This window comes from Sapajus apella, unplaced genomic scaffold (assembly GCF_009761245.1).
Source record: "Sapajus apella isolate SASKATOON/1434 unplaced genomic scaffold, GSC_monkey_1.0 scaffold30, whole genome shotgun sequence".
Lineage (NCBI taxonomy): Eukaryota > Metazoa > Chordata > Mammalia > Primates > Cebidae > Sapajus > Sapajus apella.
In genome coordinates, this window is record NW_022436970.1 from 19752425 (window position 1) to 19778638 (window position 26214).

The window sequence follows — 26214 nt, forward strand, 5'->3', positions numbered from 1 at the left end:
CTTAACAAGCTGTGATGTATTTATTCGTCTACACAGGTCTTCCCTACTAGATTCTAAGTTTCAGAAGAAAAATCTCTTAACTCGAGGTTCATGAGTGGACCTGCACAAGGGAGCAGGCGGGCTGCTAACCACCACATCCTGGAGTCCTGCCTTTGTTTTCCTTTAACAAGCCCGTGTGTTGTGCCGTTAACGTTCATAAAAAAGTCCTTGTCGAACGTTTTAAATACCCAAGGTGTTTCAGCTTTTATTGCCAAACGAGCCACTAAGCCACATTCCGCTTCTTGGCCTCCTCTTTGGTATCAGAGCTCGGTTGGCGGCTTCCTGTGGCCTCTGAATCAAGGACCTCATTTTGGGAGCCATTTGAGAGATTTTTCTCATATCGTCGCCTTGCACGCAAGTCATTTCTCGAAATGAGATCGCCAGAAGCGACAGGAGTCACTCCAGGCCCGGGGGAAGCAGGCAGAGCAGCAGCGAGCTGCGTTCGCCAGCGCAGGCCTCGCGGGTCTGGGCCTTCTCCGTGTTTCTGGCGTCACCCTCGGGGTCCCTTACAGAGAGCGGGGGCCGGGTGGAGGGACGGAGCAGAAAGCAGGCGGGATCGGCCCGGGAAGAACCCGTTCTGGGACCCTCTAGAAACTCCAGGCGGCCCTACCCGGCTGACAGCGCCGGCCTGCGAGCCCGACACACGCCTCGTATTTAGATTGACTCCTTCGGCTTTCCGTTTTCCTTCTCCAGGGGAGGGGAGGGACTTCCTATTTTATCTCTGAGCGGCTTCCGGCAAGAGCTGATGGGTTAAAAACAAGACAGCACATGGGCCTGCCGGCCACTTGGATAAAAAACAAGGAACTCGACCTGGATTTTACTAAACCAGTTCCACGATTCTGTTTTTGATTGTGGTGTCCAGCTCTGCATCCACTACGGAGTCGCCCTGAAAGCCGCCGGAAGTCCTTCAACGGAGAAACAGGATGTCCCGCCCCTTCCTCCCAAAGGGAAGACGGTGAGCCGGAGGAGTCAGTCAGAGGGGCGAGCAGGAGCGATTCCGTCGCCAAACAGGTAAGTTATTCTCTGGCCGGGGCGGGGGGTTTGGAGGCGGGGACCGTCCAGCGTCAGCGCGGGGCCTGGGGGAGGTGGCTTGAGGACTCGGAGCCTGGCGGCTGGGCGCCTGGAGCCCCGTCTGGGCCCTTCGCTCTTTCTCCTCCCCCCTCCCCCCGCCTCCGCCCCTCCCTGTCGCCTTCCTTCCCGACGCCCGCCCAGACTCACCCCCGGACACACACCCTCGCTCGCTCGCTCGCTCGCTCGCTCACGCTGCCTCGCCGCCCTCCTTCCCCCGGCCCCCTCTGCCGCCGCCTCCGCCCTGCCCTGCCCTCTCACCCGCTCGCTCCGCAGGCCCGTCCCGCGGACAGCCTCGCGCCGCGCCGTCCCACGGGCGGAGCTCTCGTGGACACCTCGGGGCTGCGGACCCAGCGTGGCCTCCGTGTCCCCCGCCCGGTCCGCCTGTCCGCGCAGAAACAGGCCCCCGCCACCTCGGCACGCACCCCTGCACCGAAATCGGGCCGTTCTCGTTTTCCCGGATTGCTCTCTAAGGGACAGCAGATGCTCGCCTCTGCAGAGCTGCAAGATTTAGCGTCTGGTTTCCAGCAGGGGTTCCCTGGACCGCCCGCCCACTCTCGATTCACCCCCAGGTGCCCCGGCTGCGCCGGTGCCACTCGCGTCTTCCGTTAAGCGACGCTGGTGTGGGCGAGCGGACGGCACACAAGCACGGTGACCGAGAGCACCGCGGTGGCAGCCAAGGGTCCTGGCCACTCCCGACGTCAGCCCGCTCTGCGCCACTGCGGGGAGATCCCCGGCTGCCCGACGCCGCTGCTGGCAGCGTTGGGGCTTCCCAGTAGATGCTCACTTTCCCGGCCAGCTAGCACGCCCTGGGTGCGTGGCTTCCTGGAGTTTAAGCTAGTGGAGGCGGGGGCAGCGGCCGCCGACCTCTGTCGGTTGCGCTGGGTTTTGTGTAGCCCATTTATTTCTTTGGGGAGTTCTGGAATAGGACAAACCACTTCCACAGACACACATGTAGAATTATTTTATAGGTAATCACAGTCTTAACAGTGATCTGAGTTACAGCCTTGCAGTCTGTGCCTAGTGACAGCCTAGTCGTAGCATGTATCTGTTTTGTGATGAGGTGCTAGTCCCCTTAGAACACTGTAGACAGGGCCATAACGTGCACCCTTTAGAACCGTGTTGGAAAAGCTCATATGCCATTTGGCATACTCACTGTGCTTAATTTAGTGTGGCAATCTTGTGTAGTAGGAATTACTCCTTTTTTTTTACAAACTGAGACTCACTTTGCTGTATATAAAATTACTAACTGCTACTGTCACAAGGTAAATCTCCCTTTGACATCTAAGGCAGGTGTGATAATTGCTGATAACACAGTTGCTACTGGTGCGTTTTTTAAAGCTTTATTTTGGAATAAATTAACATTTACAGAAAGTTGCAAACAATAGGACAATTCCATTGGTACCTTTTAAGCAGAGCAGAGTGGCTCCACTTCAGAAACACTGGTCCTTGCTTTGTGCCAAACACCCTTCTAGGTGTTGGAAATAGTAATCTACTTCCCTAGAGGATTTTGAGATCTGCTTGAAGAGACACATATAAATAAATACAATACTTTTTTTCTAAGCACTAAAATGGAGGTGAGGGAGCACAGTGGAAGTTATGGCTGATTGATGGTGAGGAGTGGTGAAAGCTTGCAGGATATGTTACAGTATTTGAGTTAGATCTCTAGGGCTAGTGAGTATTCACCTGGTCGAAGGGACATTTTCTCCAACATTCATTCCAATTATGTTTGTTTTATTAGAGTATAACTCGCTAATAAAATAACTCCTTAATCAAATAGACTCTCCTAGTTTGATCCTTCTCCTTCTGGTCTCCTTTAAGAAGGTGGTTCGCATCCCAGATAGAAGAATCCTATTTTCTAAATCCATGAATTGGCGGATAAACTAAGCTGTATATTTCTAATTGGTAGTTGTGACTCTTTCGACTGTAGCTGAGATTGGTTTTTAGGAATGTACTGTGGTCCTCCACTGAGAGTTTTCCTTGCTTTCCCACTCTGATTACTAGTGGACTAAGTAATTCCTTCTGGAAGCATTTAGTGCATGCTTACTTTGTACCAGCTATTGCACTAGAGTAAAATGATAAACAAGATAGTGGGGAATATAGATAAGCAAATGTGCATTGGCAGTGCAGTCTAATATCATGCCCACAGAGTGTCACAGTGCCAGTCATTATTCTTGATTGTCAACCATGGCAATGGACTTGGCTGACTTAAGCAAAAAATGAATTTTTTGGAAGTCTATAGATGGCTTTCAGAAATGATGGGAAGGCTGGGGAACTGTATTCAAAAAACAGGCAGTAACCAAAAGAGGCTGGCTGGATGGGGCCACAGCCAATACAATATCACGTAAATAGTCTGCCTAGAATTTTGCTGCTGGTGACATTGCCACTGGAGAAACTGCCACCTCTGTTGCTGGACTGTTGACTCTCTTCTACCACTGAAAAATCTCTTATTGCTCTTGCATCTTTGTGACATTTTCTTCCAAGCCACTGCGGTTGTCAGGCAGCAGGGAGATGGAGAGATGGTCTTTATTTCTCACAAAGACCCATGCCCCAAAGGATTCCTACTATATAAGAAGGCAGCTTGGGCTGTGTGTAGCCCCAAAAACAAAACTGTTCAGCATAACCACTGAGCTTGGCAAGTCTAGAGAGGTTAGGGAGGAATACCAAGAGGGACTGACAACCAGAGAATGAATAGGAACTCACTGGGCAAAGAGATAAAGAGCGGATAGGGAATCAAGTTTCAGGTAGAGGACCCCCAGGTGTCAGAAGGTAGTGTGGAACATTTCAAGACTTGAAAGGTGTTTAGGCTGGCTGGATCATGGAGTATGAGAGGAGGTGTGGAAGATAAGGCTGGAGAGGCCCTCTTGAAGAAATGTAGGCAGCATAGTGGCATGTGCATACTTTTGTTTGTTTAAGCACTTCAGTGGTAACTATGGAGACCAGTTGGCATGGTGTAAGGCTAGGGGACTGGGATCTTTCAGAGGCTGTTGCATTGATACTAGGTTAGACATCTCGGAAGTCTGAACTAGGATAGTTGCCCAGAGGTAGGGGAAGTGAGTGGATTGTGCATGTTCAGTTAGTGGTGTGGATTCAGGGATGGAGTAGGTGAGAGGGCTGAGATGGATGAGTCACGGTGGACACTGAAGTATCTGCTTTGGGTGACTGGGTAGAGCCTGTGTTCCCTGTGTGGCGATGGAAGGTGAGCACATGTCCCAGTGATAGTTCAGTGTGGGCTCATTTTTGTGGACACACAACTGTATTGATGAGTCTGCAATCCCAGAGGACCATCAGCATCTCACTGCAGCCAGCCTTGGTTCCTCCAGTTAATTTGTGTGTGTGTGTGTGTGTGTGTCCATGTCCGTCCGCCTTCTTCACTAGATTGTGGCAAGACTGCTTTCATGTATATGCATCCCAAGTCTCTTGCCTGATGTCTTACGCATAGAAGGAGATGTTAGGCCATTCTTGCATTGCCTAAAATGAAAAGAGGTTTAATTGGCTCATGGTTCTGCAGGCTCTGTGGGAAGCGTGGCACTGGCGTCTGCTGGTGAAGCCTCAGGAAGCTCTCCATTATGGCAGAAGGCAAAGGGGGAGCCAGCATATCCCATGGCAAGAGCAGGAGCAAGACAGTGGGGAGGTGCCACACACTTTAAACAGCCAGCTCTTACGAGAACTCACTCACCATCTTAGGAAAGCACCAAGCCCTTCATGAGGAAATCCCCTTCCATAATTCAGTCTCCACACACCGGGCCCTACCTCCAACATTGAGGACTCATTTGAGCATGAAATTTGGAGGGGATGCACATCTAAAGTGTATCAAGAGGAATCAGTAAATATGGTGGAATTTAATGGCCTCAGTGTGAGTAGTTTGAAGCAGAAAGAAAGTACAGTTATATGTGTATAACATGTCTCTATACAATATAGGCATACATATATATGTATATAGCTAAACCTACATATGAATCTTGCTTACATCACTAGTGGGGGGTCCACATCCCCTGTATATTTTTTGTAGTGGACTTTTTATTCTGATAGTATCAGTATTGTCTTGTGACTAGAACATCTTATCGTCATTCTATGGGTAGATCATAATTGTAATAACTCTCTGCTTACTTGATTATCCTGTAATTCTAACTACCTGGAATAAAACCCAGAAATAGCCTTGCAGGAAAGTGATGACAGTGTAGGAGTGTGAAGGAATTACCGCCTCCCTAAATAAAATAAAATCTGGAACTTCTGGAATTGAGCCCTGAAAGGAGAACCTTTTGCGGGAGAAGATGGAGATAGATGGTGGTCTCCAACATTGCTTTCCTTAAGTTTTATTTTTCCTTATGAGGACTCATAGAATAGTTTCCAGATATAACAATCCTTGTTTAATAGTTAGGTTCTCTTGAGTATAGCCGAGAAAACTGGAAGCTTTCAAAGTACAAAGTACGTAGGGACAATAAAAGGCAGATCAATATAGAATTCACTGGAAGTAACAATAATAATGTTTTTGAGCTCTTTATATAAACACTGTGCCAGGTGCCTCTACACATAGTCCCAGTTCATCTCCCCAGATCCTTTGAGGTATGTGCTACCTTTTATTGATTTATGGGACACTTAAATTTAGGATAAATAGCTTGTGCAAGGTGACACAGGTATTAAAGATAGAGCCGGGATTTGAACCAAGATGGTCTGACTTCAGAACTCCTATTTTTAGTCACTAAGCTATATTACCATCTATGATATTTTAGCATTGATTCATTCAATTTTTTTTTTTTAAGCTTCTCTTATGTCCAATGTAATCTGTGAGTTGTTAGAGATCTAAGGAAGCATGAGATGAACACATTGCCCTGGTCCTGCTGGGAAACACCCTTTGCAGTATCGTGCAGCCCAGGATGCAGAAGGCTGAGTGTGTGAGGGGAGTTGGGGGCAAGGAAGACTCCTCAGGGGGACTCTTGAGGATGCCAGCTCTGTGGGGGCAGGGCATTCAGGAGAGAGCTCAGGCTCCCAGGCAGCCCAGCCGAGCACTGGGCAGTGTAGCAGTTGGAAGCAGGGGCCAAACTGCGAAGGACCTTGAAGGCTGAGGTAATGCTTGAAGAGTATATTGTAAGGGCACTGGGGAGCCAATAACAGGTTCATGCGTTTGTTCATGTCTTAGCATTTATTTAAAGAAAGTTTTGAGTCCTATACCACTCACTGTGCTGCATGGATGCGGTGAGAGTTGATGATAAGGAATCTTGCTTTAATTTGGAAGAAGGTTTAGGGAAACTTCTCAGAGGAAAGGAAGTCCCCTCAGAGGAAAAGAGCCCTTCAGTTACTTATCTAGTTGTTTACGATTGAAAAAGCCATGCATGCACACAGTGGAAAATTGCAAACAGTACAGTGATGCCTCAGACTCCTAGGGCTGCTCTCCAGAGACAGTCACTATGAACAGTTTCTTGAGTTTCCTTCTAGAAGTGCCCATTCTTTTAATGTAAGTGCCCATTCTTTTAATGTGAGCAAAGCAAGTGACAACAGTATCTTCTCTCCATGAAGCAATTCAGACAGTAAAGCCCAACCAGGTAAGGCAGGCTGGGTAATCAGTACCTGAAAGGTTCTTCATGGAGAGAAGCATTCTCTATTCTTAAGCTTTTTTTTTGATGGTTGTTAGTTTTTGTCTTAACATTTAAGCACTGGAGAGAATAAGTACTTCCTGATCTCAGGCACTTTTCCAGAGGTAATCACTGTTAAGTAATTTCAGACTTAACAAGATGTCTTGGTGAGCTTCCAGTGTTACTACATCTATGTAATATTTTGTGTTATGGATATATTAGCTTATATAACCATTATCTTATTAATGGACATTAAGGATTTCTGGCTTGGGTGATTTGATGGGTTGTAAAGCTATTTACTGCCATAAAGAACAAAGGAAAAAGGAATAACTTTGGGGGGGGAAGTTGATGAATGCATGTAACATCCAAATGGACTTAGGGGTCTGGTACCTACAGAGCCATTGGCTAGAGATAAAAATTTGAGTGTCATGGGTAGTGGATGGGAATCAAAACCATGAGAGTTCCCTTTGTGAAGACATCTCTTCACAAAGTACAGAGTTTGATTCCATTGTAGCTCTTTTGCTCCCTGGGATTCAGGGGATTCCCCAGAGTTCTTTAGATGGGTCCTTGCCTAGTTTTTCTCCTTGTTAGCTCCTGTTTTGCATCCTTGTGGCGAGTTCCCTTCTCCGTATCCCAGAACTTTCTCATGTGCACTTTGATCCTTGGCTCATCTGCTATGGCCACCAGGGGTCTTAGGTTTAACTCACACTCCCAAGACCTCCATAGGCCACACTTGCACAGTCCTTGGAGAAGGGGAAGAATGAGAGCCACAGCTTGCCAGCCCAGAGTGACAGATCTTCTCTCAGGGATGGTCCTTGCAACAGTCTACACAGCTGTACAGGCACTGTCTTTCCAGGCGGCTGCTCCAGTGCAGGGACGTGAGAGCCGCATCATGGATGTAGGCGCAGTCTTATCTGTGACATCTCGTGTCCCATAGGGAGTACTTTTGAACATTACATAGGCATAGCTTCTAGGATTGTTGGTGGAGGATAATAAATAAACATATAATTCAATGGGACTAATACTGTTTTTGAGCTCTTTATGTAAACACTGTGCCAGATGCGTCTGTACATATATCACTCAGTTCCCCCAAATCCTTTGAGGTATATACTACATTTTATTTGTAGGATACTCACCATTCATAAGAATCCTTGCATTCTCAGGGCACCCAAATCATGGTGTTTGCATCAGATATTTCTAGTTCATGCGTAGTTCCTCGAAGCCCAGATGCAGTTTACAGTTGGGCCATTCTTACAATAAGCAGTATCGCTTAGTGGCATAGTTGACGTTCTTCCCCTTATTAGGTTACCAGAGGGAACAGAGCCAGATGGTTTAACAGTTTAATTTTCGTGTATCAGGGAAAGGGTTTTGTTAACCATTTCACTCACTGCTCGCCACACCACGAAAGAAATGGAGTCCATTCTTTGATATTTAGGGTCTGCCTCCCCAGTGCCATTTCTAGGGTAAAAGACATTTCATCAGTGATTTCAGTCTTGAAGAGTACCTCCTTCACCCCCAGTTACTTAGAGTGAGGTCTCCAATCCAACCATTTCCTAATCTTATAAGGACTGGGAAGCATGGGACTTGGATCTGATGTCTGTAGCTTCTGGCTGTGTGTCATCAGATAATTCTCTGAATCTCTCTGAGCCTCAGTAGCTTCACTATGAAATGTGTGTTACCTTGCAGAGTTGCGTGAGTGCTAATTGGTAGAATGTGGGTAAGTCGTTATACAGGAGCTGACACAAACCAGTCCCCGCTCTATTATAACTGTCAACCAACAGCGGTCATAACAGTACTGCCCATGCCATGAATTAAGCACATATCATAAGGAGTTTGAAAAAATTAAAAATTAACAAAACAATAGGAAGTTTGTTTCCTCATATGTAACAATAAAGGTTTACTGCCCAGCACAGCGGTTGATTACCCTGAGTTGTCAAGAAAACATGAAATAATATGCTATATATATGTTAAGAAAGTAGGTAATTATATAACTGTTTATAAGATTTCTATGAAAACCACATTTTTTTTTTAACTTAAAAAATAAGCCTTATTATTAACCCAATAAGATAGAATTGGGGGACACATTTTGGCGTGCTGGAAAGGTAGGTTGTTAACCAGCCAAACCAGCAAAAACCCCAGCCTGCATCTGTGTGTGCTCCTGTTGGACTAGGGTGACAAGGAGATTCTAGTTCCTGGAGCATGGGTGGGACTGTGGTCCTTTGGTTCTTCATCAGAGCCTTTCCTGACTCCCTAAGTCCGATGAAGTTACTGCAGAATAATTTGTTTCTGTGAACTTTCGGTGAGGAAAGAGGCCGTGGTTTCACGCCAGAGCGCCCTGAACCCCAAGACTGTCAGGGATGCCTGGCGGCGGGCTGGGCCTGGTGTGGACGTGAGGAGCCTTTCCAGTAAATAAATGGAGAGGGGTTTAAGGAAAAGAAGAAAAGCTTCTGGGAGATCCTTTTTGTATTTAATAGCTAAATGATGATCTTAAAAATGAAATTTGAAAGTCTATGTGAAAAAAATGCAGTAATTGATTTGTAATGAGTTTCAGGTTGAAACTCATCATGTGTATGTAATGCTGAATTCTATCTGGAAAGATGCTTTTTAGAATTATTATGAAGAAAACCTGGAAAGAACCAGTTTCTTATGAAATAATGGAGATACCTAGGTTTATATATTTTTTAAAAATATATTTTAAATTTATGTTGAGCCGGGGTCTTGCTATGTTGCTCAGGCTGATCTTGAACTCCTGGGCTCAAGCAATTTCTCCTGCCTCAGCCTCCCAGAGTGCTGGGATTACAAGTGTGAGCCACTGTGCCTGGCCTAGATCTATACATGTAAAAATTCTTTGTTTTTCATACTTGTTTGATTTTTTTGTGATCTCATCACCCATGTTCTTTACATGATTACACGGAACACAGTCCTGAACTGTGGCTGACATTTGAGTGTCAGTTTTTTTGGTATTTTTGGAATTATTTCAAAGTAAATTTGATATAGAATTAAATTGGAGAAACTGTAAAATTAGAGTTTAGATGGCATTAGCTAAAGCAAAGTAAATGCAACTTTATTTAAAATTGAAGAAATAACTTTAGGTATATCAAGTATAATTCAGAGACCAATTGATGAAGAAATTTTAGTTGTTTCACTTTGATGAAGGAGAGAAACATCTGGTGAAATACTAGTGGTGGTCTTTTCACTTTCAGGCCTTAGAGGAATGACTGCTCCTATAGGATTCTCAACTTTTAAAGGGAATAAGGATTGTGGCAATCCAATTCCGACTCCTCATTGTCCAGTAAGAAAGCTGTGCCCTACAGGAGGCAGGTGATTCGTCAGTCTCACAGTTAGTTGTAGAATGAGGAGTAGAAGTCAGGCCTCTTGATTTATAGCTGCTCTTTTTGCTCCTCCATTGGTGGTTCTTAATCCTAATGTGCATCAGGGTCACCCAGAGGGTTTGGGTATCCACTAGAAACTGGTTTAGCAGGCCAGGGCTGGGGCTCGAGAATCTGCATTTCTGGCAAGTTCCCAGGTGACTTTACAGCTGCCTTCCTGAGACCACACTTCTCCAGCCTCAGCATCACCTGATGTGGCTTTGATCTCTCAGGACACTTGTAAGAAGAGATTAAGTAAACCCTCCTAGGTTTATACCAGACTAACCTTTTCCCTAGTATTCCGAGAATCTAGTTTTTAAATTTTATGTTAGAAAAAAGAAATGCATGTAGTGATTAGGTGGGGAAGAAAAGTAGAAATGGAGTATTTCTCACAGAGTCACTGCAGCACTTCCAGTTGTTAAGTTTGGAGCTAATTTTATTTGTCAGGACCACTGGCCATTGATGGGGCTGAGTTTGTGCTCTGAGGCCCAGTCTTGGCAACATTTACTGTGAAAGGGTGTCCAGATTGATTGCCAGAGTGTACAGGAGTGAAAAATTAGTTCTGGTTTTGTTACTCTGCTTTTTTCTGTTATTTTGTGTACTTCAGTATCCCTTATCTAATATATAAAAATTTCATCAGGCCCTAGCACACTTACATGTCCCTAGTAGATGATAAATAAATGAGTTGAAATGAATTAAAAGAGTAAAAGGAAAATAACATAAGTCGTTTATCTGGGGAGACTTCTGTGCCCTAGAGAGTTACTCTGTTCTCTAGAGTATCCCAATCGCAGGCTCTTTCCTGAACAATTGCAATTTATTTATTCCAGCTTAATCCTTGTTTGTAGTTATTGAACATTTTTAGCACAAAAGTTAGAGATGGCATATTTTTATGTTAGAGTCCGTGAATGAGCCCTCCCTTTTTTCTTTTTCATCTGAAATGACTTTTTAAAACTTTCTACTTTGAAATAATTTTAGGAAAAAAAATTGCAAAAATAGTCCAGAAAGTTCCTATGTATGTACATTTTGGCCAGCATCCTTTGTTGTTCTCATGTATTCATGAAACAATTATTGAAACCAGTAATTGATAACAGTGAATCTAAAACATTTATTTGAATTTAACCAGTTGTTCCATTGATATCTTTTTTTTCTGGTCCAGGATCCAACCCAGCATCCCACATTGTTTTTTGTTATCATGCCTCCTTGGTCTCTCCATCCCGTAGTAGTTCATTTAGATTTCTTTCTTTTTCTTTTTTTGGAAGACGGAGTCTTGCTCTGTCACTCAGGCTGGAGTGTAGTGGCTCATCTCGGCTCACCGTAACTTCTGTCTCCCACGGAAGCGATTCTTCTGCCTCAGCCTCCTGAGTAGCTGGGATTCCAGGCGTGCACCACCATGCCTGGCTAATTTTTTTGTTTTTAGTAGATATGTGATTTCGCCATTTTGGCCAGGCTGGTCTCAAACTCCTGACCTCAAGTGATCCGCCCAGCCATGACCTCTCAAAGTGCTGGGATTACAGGTGTGAGCCAGCATGGCTGGTCAGTTCTTTTAGTTTTCTTTGTCTTTCATGACTTTGATACTTTCAAAGAATACCGGTAAGTTATTTTGTAGAATGTCCCTCAGTTTGGATTTGTTTGATGCTCTTTCATGATTGAGGTTTAAGCATTTTTGGTGGGAATAGCACAGGGGTGAAGTTATGCCCCTGTCGGCGCATTGTATCAGGAAGCATGTGATGTAGATATGTCTTCTTCTGGAGAATGTGAACTTTGATCTCTTGGTTGAGGTGATGTGTCAGGTTTTTGTACTCTGAGGTTAAACATTTTTTCTTTGTAATTAATAACTCATACTTTTCTTTTTTTTTGGTCCAAAAAGTTTGAAACAAACATAGTGTCAGAATCTTTTGAGTCTGACCTTAACTGTGAGATATTTCATATCTTGGGAAGGTTTGTTATTATTCATTAGAACCAAACATAGGAGGGAGGGGTAAAGGTTTAGGATGTTGGAAGGACATGTATTTGCTGATATCAGTCAATCAGTATTGAATTGGAAGCTGAGGAAGCTGTTTGTCCATTTCCTTTGCTGTGGTTCTGCGCTCTGACTCACATTTGTCTTCAGTGAATGACCTTCTCCATTTGTGCAGTGAGGATACATTCTTGAGAAATGCCTCACTAGGTGATTTCATTGTTGTGTGAATGTCACAGAGTATACAGACCCAGATGGTGCAGCCTACTCCACAGCTGGGCTATATGGTGTGGACTATTGCTCCTAGGCAACAAACCCATATAGCATGTTAATGAACTGAATGCTGTAGGCAATTGTAACCCAATTGTAAGTGTTTTGTGTATTTAAGTCTATCCAAATATAGAAAAGGTGCAGCAAAAATATAGTATAAAAGTTAAAAAATGGTATACTTGTGTAGAGCACTTACCATGATGGAGCTTGTGGGACTGGAAGTTGCTATGGATGATTCAGTGAGTGAGTGACGAGAGAATGTGAAGGCCTAGGAGATTACACTTTTATATGACTGGCAGTGTAGTAGGTTTGCTTACACCAGCATTACCACAAACGTGAGAAATGTGTTGTGCTAATACATTACCACAACTAAATGATGTCACTAGGCAATAGGAATGTTTCAGCTCCATTATAGTGACATGGAACCATCATCATGTGTGTGGTCCATTGTTGACCGAAATATCATTAGGTGGTGCATAACTGTGTTTTAGTTCATCACTAGGTAGTTGCTCTAAGTATCGGTGGCTTATAGAACTGGGTAGATGTGTTTTCTTTGTAGATCATGTGGATGGCATTGCTGTATATATTATGTATGTTTGCATATAAATTGTCTTTGTTCTCAAAACATATTTTTTTATTGTCCCAACTGGGGCACATTGGAAGAAACACATTGGATGTTTCCTTCCCAGAGTTGTAAGCTTCTTGGAGGCAGGGAACAAATCTCTTTTTGTTTACCAGTGACTTGCTTGGGACTTGCAACACACAAGGCACTCATAAATATTTGATGAATAAATGAATGCATTCTGTTGGCTGCTTTTGCAAGTTACCAGAATTTTGTGAACGTCTTTTCACATGAATGTGGAGCTGTGTAATCGAACAGTATTCAAGTAGATGGATTGCCACATTAGCTTTACTTTTACCTGTCCCCCATTGTTGATACTAGGTTGTTTCCAGTTTTTTTCTACAGTTCATGGTGAACATCCTGAAACACACAGATCCCCTCTCCCCTTTTCTCTCTTTTTCTGTTTCTCGTGCATGTGTGTGCAAGCAGATTACCCTCCAGATAGGTAATTATCCAACCAGTACGATTTGAAGATGTTCATTTTCCTGTGCTTTCCCAATGCTTAACTCTTTAGTTTTTTAGAATAAGACTTAAATATTTTGGGACATTTTTAAGGTTTCTTCCTGGAGTGTAGTGAGTGGGGATCATAGTCTGACTACAGTTTGCAAATAACCTTCCAAATGTTAATATGAAATTTTCCAACTTTTTGTTTGTCTCAATGAGAGAGCAGAATAAACCTCAATAAGGTAATGGTTAACACCTAGTCAATATTCTATCACTTTTTGTATCCTCTGTAAAGTTGTATGTGGTCTGTACCAAACAGGAAACTTCCTGAGGGTGGGATATGTTTTTAATTCACATTACTCATAAAAGTCAACTGCAGGTCAATTAAAGGCTTAAATATAGAAGGCAAACTATGAAACTTTCAGAAGGCAACCCAGGACAGTAGTCGTATGACTGGTTTAGGAAAGAGGGTCTTAAAAAGATCACAGAGGGTGCAGACCATAAAGGAAAAGATCAATGTGTTTGACAATTTTGATAGCTTTTGTTTGTTAAGAAAAATCATCAAGAAAGTGGACAGGTCACAGGGAGAATAGACATACTCAGTACATATTACTGATAAAAGGTTAGTATCCAGAAGGTGACTACAAATCAGTATGAACAACAGAAAAGGGGACAAATAGGCATTTCACAGAAGAGGAATTTGAATGCAGAAATGCTCAACTTCATTACTAATTGGGGAAATGCAAATTAGGACCAAAAAGTATGTAGTTTCTTACACCTTAGATTGTTAACAGTGTAAAGATTGTCTGACAGTATTGTTGGGAGGACAGAAAACAACTGGAATGCTTATAGAAAGCTGGTGGGAAAGTGATACGCAGCTCTTGAGAGTGTCTGGTAAAGTTGAGATACATGTATCCTTCGACCCATTAATTCCATTCAGCCTTTATCTTGGAGCTGTGGTTTTGGAATTGTTTCACAGCATCATTTGGAAACTGATTTGAAATGCAGTTTGGGGGCTCTGCTGTGGACCTACTGAATCAGCAGCTTTGAGGATGGGCCAGGTTTCTGAATGTCAAGCCCTCTAGGGAATGCGATGCTGAAATGGGAAAACTGTTACCCTAGAGAAACTCATGCACATGAGTGCCTGGAGACATGTGCAAGGATGCCCACAGTCACACTCTTTGTAAAAGGAAAGACTGGGAGCAATGTCCATCAGAGAAGAACAGATGCCGGCATTGTGTCGTATTCCTATAGTGAAGTCCTGTACAGTACTGAGATTGAGTGAATGTTAGCTGCATTCATCACCAAGGATAATACGCAGCTGGAACATAATCTCAAGTGGAAAAAAGCTACTTGTAGAAGAATGCACAGTTCTTTCCCTTTTTAAAAGTTTAGAAACATGCAAAAACAAAATTGTAGATTGTTAGAAATACAGATAGGATAAAGTAATAAGGAAAAGCAGGTAAATGATACAAACAGGACTCAAGTTCTGTGTGTGTAACTGTAAGTGGATAACTGTAAGAAGGAAGGTGATACAGGAACACGGAGGGTCAAGTTATTAAAGATAATTTGTTTTTCTTAAACTGTTATCTGCACTCAGGATTTTGTTATGTTTTGCATAACAACTTTACACATATTAAAAGTAGTTTCTTGTATATACCAAATATCTCAAAAACAAAATCATAAAAAACGTTTATGATTTTTAATTTTGCATGCTCTATCTACATAGAGACGTTTCAGTTTGTATGAGAAAGGTGGTGGAGGTGAAGAGAACTTAACTCTTCAGTTCACCTCCTGTAAAGACTTTCAGGAGTAGAGATATGAAAAAGAAGACTGGATTCAATGATAATTGTCGTTAATACTTACTGAGCATCTAGTGTGTGCCAGCCACTGATCTGAGCATGCGACATGCTGAGTTTATCTGCCATTAAATAAAATAAGATTGCATCTTGCCATGACTCTGTGGGGTGGGAGTTATTAAAAGTGTTATTGAAGGTGTTATTCTTGCTTTGTAGAAGAGGTCCCTTGTCCATGGGCACAGGGTGATCAGGCACAGAGGGAGCCTGACTCTGAATCCCTGCCATGCAGGGTCAGAGGAAGAAGACAAGTATAGGCAAAAACAGTAGTCTGAGAGAACCGAAGGGCAGAAAACAAAAATCGTGATATAAATGGAGTGTGAAAGAAGACTGGTAAAAGGTTTATTTACTTCCTTTTTTGAAAAAAAATTCTTAGTAGGTTTTTTTTTAAACCAGTATACATGACTTTGTCATTCTAGGAGATTACTAGTCCCTAAAGTATAAAAAGTAATTAATCGCATTTTGATTTTAGTTCTTGAATATTGAGTCTAAGTGACTTCTAAGGAGTGCATCTTTCAGTTCACATCCCATAGGGTTCTGGAAATCATACTTAGTCACTTACGCAATTCTTGCTAATAAGGAGGGGCACATTTGGGGAATCAACATTTGCCTTTTTTTCCTAGCCTTTTATAACTTTGTTTTGTCATATTTATCTTATATTATGGGACTTTTCTTAAATCAAGGTTGCTTCTACTGTAAACCTTATCCTAAGCCATCATATTATGGTCACTCTTTAAAATTAACAAGTATAGGAAAAATAAAAAGATGACTCTAGGAGTGAAATTACCTGTCCTGTGGATCCAAATAGTACTACTATTTTTCTTTGATATTGACTGCTGAAATTATCCAAACCATGAGAACCGTCAAGTATTTGTAGTTATATAATGTCATACTTTCTAGTAGAATCGGCACCTCACTAGGAAGTTGACAGCCTGTGAGACTTCTGTGGCAAGGATGCCTGCATTTCATACACATGTGGTATTTCTAGGAGATCCCTTATGGGAAAATATAGAACATAGGCTTCTTAAACAGATTTGAGGCACTTCAGCTCTTGTAGTTTCAGTTACATTTTGCTAAATTTAGCAACTCTCAATTTTAATTCTCAGTGCTTTTCAGTGTGTTTGATGTTCATATTTCTCTTTAATTTTCCCTTATATGCTGTGTTTTTTCCCCCATTAAACAAACCCACGTAGTTGTTTTAAAGAAAAACAAGGTAATAAGAAGCCTAATAGGGAAAAGAATTAACACAGTTGGAGTAATGCCAGTCTAATCATCAAATGTAACCAAAGCCCAGCATGCTTTTCAGTTATTAAATTTAATGGAAACTTAGTGTTTTAAACCTAGAACAAACAACAGACTTCTTCACTGGAAGTGTGTAATTCACTTGTGATTTCTGCTGATCGTGAATTGTGGATCAGAATTTGATATATGATTATTGGATCAATTATAAAATGAGGAATAGCAGTTACAGGAGTGCATGTTAATTTAAAATATAATTTCAAAACCATTATAATTTTAACTAAGGTAGTAATGTACTTTTAAAAATAGCTTAGAAAGAATAGGGAGTAGAAATTACAGCTTCCAAAAAGGGGATCAAATGATTTTTATTAAGAATCTTCAGGGTACAAAACCTGGTTTTCAATATGGGTGGTGTTTTACTATATTTCACTGTAACACTCTAGGATTTCAAGGTGGTAGGTCAGAGCTATGTTTGCTAAAAGTGCCATTCAGGATAATTTTATGTGGCAAATGATGATGGAGGTCAATGTCTTTGGAGTCCCTGTGTGATAGCCCTATTAAGTACAGTGCATATATGCTTTTTCCTGATTCATTTATCGCTTCCTACCCCCAGTACACACACACTTCTTTCCCTTCTCATTTTCTTCACCTCAGCACCATGTCTGGTAAATATGCAGTAAGTGGATATTCGTTTTTTTGAAGAGTTAGGAGAGATTTTAGTCCAGTTGTTCCCAAATCTGGTTCATCAGAATCATCCAGGGAACTCTTTTAAAAAGTACAGATTTTTGTCCCAGCCCCAGACTTTCTTAATCAGAATCTTTTCATGGGTAAGACCTAGAGATTTCATATTTTTTATGATTAGCTAGATTTATAAATGATTGGTATTTTCTGTGATTCTCTTATTTTGCAAATGTGGAAGTAATAGCACTAGGGATGCTTTTCCAGTTGCATTTCTGAGAAAAAGGTTTTCATAAGTCTTGTACAGGCTAAAAGCCTTCATGAATGGCAGAATGACAAGCAACATGATAACTTTTGGAGTGATGTGTGGCAGAGATGGCTAGCCGTCCACCCACTTCATTTCTTCCCTCTGCACAATTCCAGGTTATGTTTTACAGACTCCCTTGCAGCTAAGCAGATACGATTGGAAGTGATACCACTTCCACATTTCTTACAAGGCTGTAAGAAACAATGAGCCAGCCGCCTCTTTCATGCTTACTTTCTTCTGTCAGCTGGATGCAAGGAATGAGAAAGCTCAAAGACTTCAAGGTGGAAGAAACCTGGATCTCTAAATCACAGACTGAAGCAGAATGTTTGCTGATGAGGAATACCTGCCTTTTAAAGAATGAGATAAACACTTTTATCATGTTTCAGCCATTTTAAAGTTAAAATATTATAGCAGTTACATTATAGGGCATTAAATTCTTGTTGGGTTGCTTCTAGCCAGCGTATCCAAATCTAAAAGGAATGGCAGATTATGGCTTTGAAGAAAATTCATTTCTGTGGTTTTCCTTCTTCCCATCTGACATTTCTGTTGTCTGTTCTTCAGAATGTAGAAGAGTACTGTTACAGAGTTAGGCCATTTTAGTAGACTGCAATATTTGCTTAGACATGGAATCTGAAGCGAGCCACTCCACTGTTCATGTATGAAAATAAGTAATTGAAGACTTGTGATGCCATCTGTGAAAGGTTGCCAGCAATGGGGAAAGGACTGCCTTTTTTTTTTTTTTTAATGGAGTTTTGCTCTTGCCTAGGCTGGAATGCAATGTGTGATCTTGGCTCACTGCAACCTCCGCCTCCCGGGTTCAAGTGATTCTCCTGCCTCAGCACCCCAAGTAGCTGGGATTACAGGTGTGAGTCACTGCACCCAGCCCCTGTTATAGTTTTAATTGTTTAAATTTTAATGGAACAAGAGGAACAGTTACCTTTCCTCGATGACTGATACTGTTGAATGCAGCATACATTAACCAGTTTTGCCAGTAATGGAAAAAACCCCATGCAGTCCTTTCAAATGTAACATTCTGTTTGTATTAGTGACACTTAGGACTCTGTTTTAAGGCAGGTGTCCACCACAGTGGACAGGAATTGACAGATTCAAATGGCAAAGGAGTTAAACTTCTTAGTACAGAGACAAAGCTGTACTAGGAAGGGTATAGTTTTCAGTAAACCTTCAGTTGAAGATAAAGCTTTTTGGATTCCTTGAAGTCTTCTTGGGGACTAAGAACTGTTAAGTGGAGTAAAGCTTTTGTCAGGTCTAAGAAAAACTTTGTTGCTTTTAGGGAGGTTTATATTCTTCTGACCCTTCTGACAGTTTCTAGAGATGTTGTAGAGGTCTTTGTCAGTCATATGTACAAAGCCAGCCCATTCCCTCCACCCGTCTACCCTCGTTCTGATTGTTTTTGTTTTTTTCACTTTTTATTTGGAAGCGATTTGAAATTTATTAAAAAAATGCACAAATAAAACTAGAAAGTGTTTCTGGTACACCTGTTAACCTTCATCCTGAGTCCCCTGCCGTTGCGTTTCCCCGTTTGCTTTGCTGTTTCCTCCCACTCTTGCTTGTTCACGTCCGCACTGTCTCCCCCACCACGTGCATCCACATCCACACACTTTACTTTTTCTCCTGAACCACTGAGAGTAATTTAAATACATTGTGACCCTTTACCCATAAACGCTCAGTCTACATCTTTTAAGAATAGGGATTTTTCTCTTACATGACTTTGGTGCTATTTTCAGTTTTACACATTTACATTGGTGCTTTTTGTCAGTTGGCCTAAGATGTCCTTAATAGCATTTTCCTCCTGCCAGCACAGGATCCAGTCTGAAAACAGGCATTGCAATTCGTGTATCTTTAGCCTTCTTTAATCTGGAATACTTTTATATGAAGCCTTTCTTTATGTGTTTTTATAAAGCCTTTCTCTGTCTTTTATGACATTTTTGAAGAATACAGTCCTCTCCACCTTTTTTTTTTTTGCCTTCTCTAAACAATACATTCCTCGCACATTCCTCATTTTGTGTTGTCTGCTGTTTCCTCTTCAGTAGCTGGAGGTTTCGTCGGCTGCAGTAATGCATAGGTGATGTTGTGCCCTTCTCAAGGGGTCACGTCTGGAGACACACTGTGTCCATCTGACCTTCGTTGAGGATGTTGATTTTGATCCTGCAGGCAACGTGTGCCAGTTTAGCCACTGGACAGTTACTGAGTTTGTTTTTCCCATGTAATTAATAAGCAGGTTGTGGGGAGATGCTTTAACACCGTGTAGGCATTTGGCTCCAAATCTAAAACGTCCTCCCTAGATTTAACATCCCTTGATGATTCTTGCTAGATACAGTCTTTGCCAGTATGCTTTTCTATCTCCAGCACTCCCTCCATATTTACCAGTTGGCCCCAGCCTTCTTCTATAAACAGAGCCATCCTTTTGCTCCTCTCTCCCGTCTCATCTCTCCATCCATCCCTCCAGCTGCCTATCATTCAGTCATTGAACTGGGCTTATTCATTCCTACTTGTAATGATTTAATGGGACTGCATTATTTGGGCGCTCAGATTGTCCCAGATTTGGCCAGTGGGAATCCCCGTCAAGCTGGTCCTATGTATTTGTGTTATCTTTTTTTTTCCTTTAAAGTATTTCCCCCCTTTCTGCCATTAGATACTCCAAGCTTATTTTGTGCCGACCTTGCCCCAGCCCTGGAATCAGCCATTTATTGAAATTCCCAGTGGGCTTTTAGTGGGGAATAATATTAAAGACCAAGATCTCCATGCTGGGTGTGTTCCTTGTTAACTGGCCATCCTCCCTGCAACTTCCCAGTTGCCCATTCTTGAGTATTTAATGTGAGGTCCAGTGAACCAAAGGTAACTTTCTTGGTGTAGATGACTGACCAAATTGGATCCCTGGATCTCTGACTGTTAGAGCAAGTCACCTTCTGACTTTCATTTGTGGAGTTTTGTTTCTGAGTTTAGTCTGAGGACCTTAGTCATAAATGTATTTCCATCTAAGGACTTGCTTTTTTTTTTTTTTTTTTTTTTAATTGAGAGTAGTCATTATTTTTATTACTTCAATAATGTGTAGAGAATTTTTTTAAAGCTTCCCATTCAGTCACCTCTTCCCCCCAAAGTAATATATTTTGGAAAGTATAGAAAAGTGCCAAGAAGAGGAGAAAAAGATTACTTACAATTTTACCATGGAGAGGAAAAAACTATTAACCTTATTATACAAATGGACTTGGATAGAACCATATCCATTAAAAAATGTAATACTAAAGTTTTTCTCTTTTCTAAATGTATTTAAAACTCAGATCCTTGATAGCTAATAATTTATGTTCCATACATCTTAAGGCTTGATAGTTTTTATATCATATGTTAGCTTATTGACTTTAGAATTACTGTACTTTTCAGATTTTGTCCAAAATTAGTAGCTTTTGTCTTTTATCCCCTGTAGTTCTTTGATTAGCCATTGTATTCCATTTCTTCTCATGGACCTGGTGAATCTAAGCAAGAGCAGTGGTTTATTTTCCCCAGATTTACATTTTGGAAATACTATTTTTTTTCCGGTATTTCCTGGAACAAAAACCAAATCCATTATTCAGATACTTTTTTCTACTTTTTGAGTATTCAACAACTCCTTAATATTGGGAAGATATTTTCTTGTCGAATTGAGGAATCTTAGTTCCTCTTTCTCACTGGACAAACTAGGAAACTGAGGCTCAGCCAAGTTCTCTGAGTTGCCCTGTGTCCTACAGCTTATTATTGGTACAGTTGGAATGAAAGCCATGGCCTCCTTACCAAAGCTTAATGTTCTTTCTCAAAAGTGTTAAACGTTTTTGCTGTAAATTTATTATTTGTTTCTTTAATTTTATCCTCCTAATTCTCTTTGCTTTCCTTGACATTCATATGTTATATGCTTTATTCTCTTGTCTTTTGAAAAAGATGAAAGGAAAATTTAAGGAACATATACTAACTTTTATCTTGGAATTTTTTTTTATGGCCGCTTTATAAATTCTTGAAAATAAAGGGTCTAATGGAAACACTTAATGAGAAAGGAGGGGCCCTATCACATGTCACCTTCCCCTACCTTTTTTAGTGAATAGACCGTTTAAACTAAATTAAGTAAAGGATATAAATTCTGTTGTTTCAGTTTTAATATTTCATGACTGATTTTATAGATGAAATTATATTTTACAATAAATAGGAAGAAGAATTTATACAGCCTGTTCTATTTGATGTGAAACAGCAAATCCCATTTCTCTGTAGCTGTAAAGAAAATTCATTATAATGTCTTTAGTTGGACGAGATGGTTTCATTGTGATTGGTTACGTTGATAATAAAACAACCTTTTTCAAATGGCGTAAGATACAAACGATCCGAGGGTCTGCTTCTAATGGCATTGACTTTTTTCACTTTCTGCTTAACTCATAGAGTTGCCATTCCTTTCTCTTGTTCCCTGTTTTTCTGTCCTAATAATTAAAAAAAAAAAAAAATTAGATGGAAATGCCAACAAAACACTGGTTTTAAAAATACTTTTTGAGTGGAGAGATATTAAATTTCAGTTTTTTTTGGATAAATATCTCTGACTACAAAAGATACATTTGTCAGAGATGGCTGATATAAGGTTGTCATACAATTAATTTTATTACTGGATCAATTTAGTATATTTGGAAAATAGTGCTTGAAATATAGGAAAGTTTTAAAAAAGAGATTTGCAGGCCAAATTTGATTTGCTGCTTTATAAAGCTGGTAGCACATCAGCATGAAGAGTGCTGGATAGGTGGAAATCTTTGATAATGAAAGAAATGGTGGTCTGCCTATTCTGTTTTGGTCGCTACGCTTTGATCCCCGTCAGTATGGTTTTTTAGTGATTGTCTTAGCTCTCATTTTGAGCATTAAGGAAATATTTCAACAACTTGTAGGCAAAATTGAATTGGATATTTGATATACAACATGTGTGTCCTCTGGAATACAAACAATATTCTACTCTGACTTGAGTGAGAATTTTACTGTATCCTGACCACCTGGGCGTGGGAGCATGTAGTTCTAGCCTCTTTGCCTTCAAGGTACCCTTGGACTCTGGCTGGAGAAAGTTCTTTCTAGGGTCAAGTTCAATGTGGCATGCAGGATACTTTGGAGGTGGGATTTGCTCAGGTCCACATCCCATGAACAGAGGCCCCTGAGCTTAAAGGCCTCCTGCCAGGTGAAGGTGTGAGACTTATGTAGCCTAACCGGCCAGAGGATTGTGACTCATTCGACTGTGATGACCTGTGGCCCTACATGTGTGTACTATGCAGGTTTGGGGCTATGGCTATGAGAATTGTAGGCTGCTAAGATGTCTGAGCCAAGCTGGGAAGAAATACATGATTAGTTACTTCCAAGGCAGGCCCCTTGCCAAGGAGTTTCTAGGGGCCTGTTTGACAAATACCTCCATCCAAATTGATCAGATTTTTCAGGAAATGTTAAGGTATTCCCCCTATTTCCATAGAAATCTAAATTTAAAGCTCACTCTGCCATATCTCATTTTTTTAATGTTTAATTTTTGTGGGTACATAGTAGGCGTGTATATTTATGGCGTATACGAGATGTTTTGGTACAGGCATGCAATGAGTAATAACTACATCATGTAAAATGGGGTATCCATTGCTTCAATCATCTATACTTTGTGTTACAAAGAATCCAATTATAAAGTTATTTTAAAATGTGGAATTAAATGATTACTGACTATAGTCACCCTGTTGTGCTATCAAATACTAGTTCTTATTCTTCCCCACCTGTTTTGGTACCCCGTAACCATCCCCACTTCTGCCTGTTGACTGTATTAGTTAGCTCTTTAATTAATCTTGATTTTTCTTGTATCACTTTTTTATTGAAAACTGGATCAAATCTGATTTTGGTAGTGGGAGAGATACAAATATAAATGTCATTTTGTTAAAGTTTTAAAATTGTTCGAAAGCAATTCAGCCTCTAATATGAATTTCATATCAATCTTTCAGTTAAAATTTCTTGACATCCTCCTGTGTGCCTTAATACTATTGTACTAGTGCAGGAAATTCTGGTTAAGGGTTGAAGCGAATGGGAAAGGAGATATATGTAAAAAATATACAAAGGGGACATGAACCTGAGCCATATCTTTGACAGATAGAAAGGAGAGAGAAGGGTCCTTTAGGAGTTACCTGTCACTACGTAACCAATTTGGCCAAAACATAGTTGCTTAAAGAAGCAGCTTTTGCCATCTGTCAGTGTCTGTGGGTGAGGAGTTTGAGAGTGGGCTTGTCTGGGTGCTTCTGGCTCCAGGTCTGTCCATGGCTGCAGGTAGGATGTTGTAGGGGCTGCTGTCCTCTGAAGGCTTCTCTTGAGCTGGAGGATGTGCTACCGAGAGGGCTCACTTCCCTCTTGCTATTGGCAGGAGTCCCTGCTCCTTACTGGCTCTGAGTCAGAGGCCTCATTTCCTCGCCCCGTGGGCCTCCCCACAGCTGCTCACCCGTCCTTGCTACATGGTGTACTGGCTTGCACTGGACAGACTGACCCTAGGGGAGGGCATGCAGGAAGCACAGGGCCTCTTGGGACTTCGTCTCCAGCATGGAACACCCTCACTTCCACTATTTTCTGTCCCTTACAAACAGGTCCACACTCAAGAAGAAGGGAATTGGGCTCCACCCTTTAAAGGGAATTCAGAGAACTCATTTTAAACTACCCGAAGGCATTTTCTTGGGTAGAAAAATGAACAACTTTTCAAATGTGTAAGTTAGGAATGTACTCTAGCCTGTTCTCAGGACTGTGAGGAGGTGGGTTTCCTGGACCCCAGTGTTTATGTGTTAGTCCTGTTGAGAAGAAGCCAGACCCTATTACACATCCACGTGTGGTAAAATTGCCTCTGGTGTTATCTAGTCAATGGGTTTTTAGGTGTTGTGTACTCTCTTCTCATAGATGAGGTTGCACAACTTGCAGTTGTACATTTTCATGGAAGAGTAGTTTTTTTTTTTCCTTTGTGGGGTGAGATACTTGATTTTGTGATCTCTGTTATAGAGTGACGTTTCTGCTGGGAGGAGAATGGTGAGGAGAGGTTGGAGTACACGCCGTTTAGTTACCCTCAGATTGTACACATGGGATTTCTTAACTACAGTTAATATTAAGCTGACTTTATGCATGGACTTGGTGGCTCTTTATTAAATAAGGTAATACTATAAGGGTAAGACACATTTTCAACAGGAAGTCAGCTGAAGTGATAGATGAAGGAGATGTGAGTGGTCCACCAGTTTCCATTGACTCTGACCTTGCCCAGCTGTTGCCCTTGCAGCTCACAGGGAGCTTGTGGGCAGCCCTATCTGTCCAGCCTTGCCCTGTGAGGAGCAGAGAATCCCTGCTGGAAGGCAGTCATCACTTCTGGGGTTTGTCCTTTTTTTGGACTCCCCAAAGAGAAAGAACAAAAGACCACTAAGGGGTTTTCAAATGTGTCTGTATGCACACATGCCCTGTTACACGTACCCTCAGTGAAATCACTGTGGGCCTGGTGACAAAGCCACACTGCCTGCATGATGAATGTGGGTGAATCTAGGAAGAGCGAAGGGTGAGATGGGGCAGGATGGGAGATTATTTGTTTTTTGTTTTTTTTTTGAGACGGAGTCTCGCTCTGTTGTCCAGATTGGAGTGCAATGGCGCGATCTCAGCTCACTGCAACCTCCGCCTCCCGGGTTCAAGCGATTCTCCTGCCTCAGCCTCTTGAGTAGCAGGGATTACAGGCATCTGCCACTACGCCCAGCTAATTTTTGCATTTTTAGTAGAGATGAGGTTTCTCCATGTTGGACAGGCTGGTCTCGAACTCCTGACTTAAAGTAATCTGCCTGCCTCAGCCTCCCAAAGTGCTGGGATTACAGGCGTGAGCCACTGTGCCTGGTTGAGGATGGGTTCTTTATGGTATCATCATAGCGGTGTTTGTCTGTGTGTGTAAGAGTATCTGTGAATGCATGTATGTGTGTCAGTGAGTGTGAGTAGTGTGTCGTTGTGTCAGTGTGTGTCTGAATTTGTGACTATATCTGATGTGTGTGAGTACGTGTGAGGGTGTATCTGTGAATGTGAATCTGAGGGTGTGGGTGTGTGAATCCTGTGAGTGTCTGAGTGTTTTAGTGTCTGAATGTGTGAATGTTAGTATCTGTGAATGTGTGTGAGTGCATTCACAGATACTCTCATATATATATATATATCTGTGTCTATGTGTCAGTGTGTATGTATCTCAGTGCGTGTCTCAGTGTGAATGTGAGTCTGTGAATGTGCGAGTGCATGTGTGTGTGCATATGTATATGTGTGACTAAGCGCATGTGTGAGTGCAGATCTGTATCTGTATCAGTGTGTGAGTGCATGTGTATCTGAGTGCATGTCAGTGTGAATGTGTGTATTAGTGTGAATGTGTCCATGTGTCTGTCAGTGTCTGTGAATATGTGAGTGTATGTGTGAGTGCATGTGTGTACATGTGAATGTGAGTCCGTGTGTGTCTGTCTGTGAATGTGTGAGTGTGGATGTGAGTGTGTGATGCCTGTTGAGTGTGAGTGCATGTGAGTGAGATTGCGTGTTTGAGTGTGAGTGCGTGCGTGTGTGTGACTGCATGTGTGAGTGCGAGTATGAGTGGGCATGCGTGTGAGTGTGAGTGTGTGCACATGAGAGAGAGTTCCAGAGCCAGAGGTGCAGCTCACTTCATGGATACTCCTTAGGAAGAAGAAAGGCACAGAGAGAAGTGAAGAGAGATCAAAATGGGTGAAAAGTGGAACAAAAGGACAAAAATGAGGGGAAAAATGTCATGCATGCTGC

At 41.8% G+C, this 26214-nt stretch overlaps 1 protein-coding gene across 5 annotated transcripts in view; it reads left to right on the forward strand.

Moving 5' to 3' along the window:
• The first annotated feature begins 256 nt into the window (after positions 1-256).
• ZNF407 (zinc finger protein 407) overlaps positions 257-26214 on the forward strand; it is a 469977-nt gene continuing 444019 nt past the window's right edge. For all 5 annotated transcript variants that reach the window (XR_004273633.1, XM_032293888.1, XM_032293890.1 and 2 more), the window contains exon 1: positions 257-1050. The gene's annotated coding sequence lies outside the window, so the exon portion shown is untranslated. The remainder of the gene's footprint in view (positions 1051-26214) is intronic.